Consider the following 2,500-nt stretch of genomic DNA (forward strand, 5'->3'; position numbering starts at 1 on the left):
GGCCGTACGAAATAAGTTGACAACCATAGGCTACTTATCCATATACAGATTTAGCAATTGACAATGCAAGGTAGTCTCTCTCTCTCTCTCTCTCTCGTGTCAAAATGAAAACAGCTTCCAGCCCCTTTCATGAAGGACTACTTGTGCATATTGCAAGATGTCAGTTTCTAAGTGAATGAGCAAAAGAGCATACAGCACCTGGTATTCCCAGGCGGTCTCCCATCCAAGTACCAACCAGGCCCGACCCTGCTTAGCTTCCGAGATCAGACGAGATCGGGCGTTGCCAGGCTGGTATGGCCGTACGAAATAAGTTGACAACCATAGGCTACTTATCCATATACAGATTTAGCAATTGACAATGCAAGGTGGTCTCTCTCTCTCTCTCTCGTGTCAAAATGAAAACAGCTTCCAGCCCCTTTCATGAAGGACTACTTGTGCATATTGCAAGATTTCAGTTTCTAAGTGAATGAGCAAAAGAGCATACAGCACCTGGTATTCCCAGGCGGTCTCCCATCCAAGTACTAACCAGGCCCGACCCTGCTTAGCTTCCGAGATCAGACGAGATCGGGCGTTGCCAGGCTGGTATGGCCGTACGAAATAAGTTGACAACCATAGGCTACTTATCCATATACAGATTTAGCAATTGACAATGCAAGGTAGTCTCTCTCTCTCTCTCTCTCTCTCTCTCGTGTCAAAATGAAAACAGCTTCCAGCCCCTTTCATGAAGGACTACTTGTGCATATTGCAAGATGTCAGTTTCTAAGTGAATGAGCAAAAGAGCATACAGCACCTGGTATTCCCAGGCGGTCTCCCATCCAAGTACTAACCAGGCCCGACCCTGCTTAGCTTCCGAGATCAGACGAGATCGGGCGTTGCCAGGCTGGTATGGCCGTACGAAATAAGTTGACAACCATAGGCTACTTATCCATATACAGATTTAGCAATTGACAATGCAAGGTAGTCTCTCTCTCTCTCTCTCTCTCTCTCTCGTGTCAAAATGAAAACAGCTTCCAGCCCCTTTCATGAAGGACTACTTGTGCATATTGCAAGATGTCAGTTTCTAAGTGAATGAGCAAAAGAGCATACAGCACCTGGTATTCCCAGGCGGTCTCCCATCCAAGTACTAACCAGGCCCGACCCTGCTTAGCTTCCGAGATCAGACGAGATCAGGCGTTGCCAGGCTGGTATGGCCGTACGAAATAAGTTGACAACCATAGGCTACTTATCCATATACAGATTTAGCAATTGACAATGCAAGGTAGTCTCTCTCTCTCTCTCGTGTCAAAATGAAAACAGCTTCCAGCCCCTTTCATGAAGGACTACTTGTGCATATTGCAAGATTTCAGTTTCTAAGTGAATGAGCAAAAGAGCATACAGCACCTGGTATTCCCAGGCGGTCTCCCATCCAAGTACTAACCAGGCCCGACCCTGCTTAGCTTCCGAGATCAGACGAGATCGGGCGTTGCCAGGCTGGTATGGCCGTACGAAATAAGTTGACAACCATAGGCTACTTATCCATATACAGATTTAGCAATTGACAATGCAAGGTAGTCTCTCTCTCTCTCTCTCTCTCTCTCTCTCTCTCTCTCTCTCTCTCTCTCTCTCTCTCTCTCTCGTGTCAAAATGAAAACAGCTTCCAGCCCCTTTCATGAAGGACTACTTGTGCATATTGCAAGATTTCAGTTTCTAAGTGAATGAGCAAAAGAGCAGACAGCACCTGGTATTCCCAGGCGGTCTCCCATCCAAGTACTAACCAGGCCCGACCCTGCTTAGCTTCCAAGATCAGACGAGATCGGGCGTTGCCAGGCTGGTATGGCCGTACCAAATAAGTTGACAACCAAAGGCTACTTATCCATATACAGATTTAGCAATTGACAATGCAAGGTAGTCTCTCTCTCTCTCTCTCTCGTGTCAAAATGAAAACAGCTTCCAGCCCCTTTCATGAAGGACTACTTGTGCATATTGCAAGATGTCAGTTTCTAAGTGAATGAGCAAAAGAGCATACAGCACCTGGTATTCCCAGGCGGTCTCCCATCCAAGTACTAACCAGGCCCGACCCTGCTTAGCTTCCGAGATCAGACGAGATCGGGCGTTGCCAGGCTGGTATGGCCGTACGAAATAAGTTGACAACCATAGGCTACTTATCCATATACAGATTTAGCAATTGACAATGCAAGGTGGTCTCTCTCTCTCTCTCTCGTGTCAAAATGAAAACAGCTTCCAGCCCCTTTCATGAAGGACTACTTGTGCATATTGCAAGATTTCAGTTTCTAAGTGAATGAGCAAAAGAGCATACAGCACCTGGTATTCCCAGGCGGTCTCCCATCCAAGTACTAACCAGGCCCGACCCTGCTTAGCTTCCGAGATCAGACGAGATCGGGCGTTGCCAGGCTGGTATGGCCGTACGAAATAAGTTGACAACCATAGGCTACTTATCCATATACAGATTTAGCAATTGACAATGCAAGGTAGTCTCTCTCTCTCTCTCTCTCTCTCTCTC

The 2,500-nt window shown here is 46.9% G+C and overlaps 7 non-coding genes and 2 pseudogenes across 7 annotated transcripts; all 9 read right to left on the bottom strand.

Moving 5' to 3' along the window:
- The window catches only part of LOC146291475 (5S ribosomal RNA), a 109-nt pseudogene extending 99 nt beyond the window's left edge, over nt 1–10 (bottom strand).
- A 176-nt stretch (nt 11–186) lies between these two features.
- LOC146291476 (5S ribosomal RNA) lies at nt 187–305 on the bottom strand. Its single transcript, XR_014757487.1, has one exon. It is a non-coding gene; the product is annotated as a 5S ribosomal RNA (ribosomal RNA).
- Nucleotides 306–477: 172 nt separating this feature from the next.
- On the bottom strand, nt 478–596 carry LOC146291477 (5S ribosomal RNA). Its single transcript, XR_014756223.1, has one exon. It is a non-coding gene; the product is annotated as a 5S ribosomal RNA (ribosomal RNA).
- A 182-nt stretch (nt 597–778) lies between these two features.
- Nucleotides 779–897, bottom strand: LOC146291478 (5S ribosomal RNA). The gene has a single exon (XR_014756224.1). It is a non-coding gene; the product is annotated as a 5S ribosomal RNA (ribosomal RNA).
- Nucleotides 898–1,079: 182 nt separating this feature from the next.
- On the bottom strand, nt 1,080–1,198 carry LOC146291479 (5S ribosomal RNA). The gene has a single exon (XR_014757432.1). It is a non-coding gene; the product is annotated as a 5S ribosomal RNA (ribosomal RNA).
- Nucleotides 1,199–1,368: 170 nt separating this feature from the next.
- Nucleotides 1,369–1,487, bottom strand: LOC146291480 (5S ribosomal RNA). The gene has a single exon (XR_014756225.1). It is a non-coding gene; the product is annotated as a 5S ribosomal RNA (ribosomal RNA).
- Nucleotides 1,488–1,705: 218 nt separating this feature from the next.
- LOC146291481 (5S ribosomal RNA) lies at nt 1,706–1,824 on the bottom strand (annotated as a pseudogene).
- A 174-nt stretch (nt 1,825–1,998) lies between these two features.
- LOC146291482 (5S ribosomal RNA) lies at nt 1,999–2,117 on the bottom strand. The gene has a single exon (XR_014756226.1). It is a non-coding gene; the product is annotated as a 5S ribosomal RNA (ribosomal RNA).
- A 172-nt stretch (nt 2,118–2,289) lies between these two features.
- Nucleotides 2,290–2,408, bottom strand: LOC146291483 (5S ribosomal RNA). The gene has a single exon (XR_014756227.1). It is a non-coding gene; the product is annotated as a 5S ribosomal RNA (ribosomal RNA).
- Between the last annotated feature and the right edge of the window lie 92 nt (nt 2,409–2,500).

This window comes from Hypomesus nipponensis, chromosome 5 (genome assembly GCF_054491055.1).
Source record: "Hypomesus nipponensis isolate SF chromosome 5, ASM5449105v1, whole genome shotgun sequence".
Lineage (NCBI taxonomy): Eukaryota > Metazoa > Chordata > Actinopteri > Osmeriformes > Osmeridae > Hypomesus > Hypomesus nipponensis.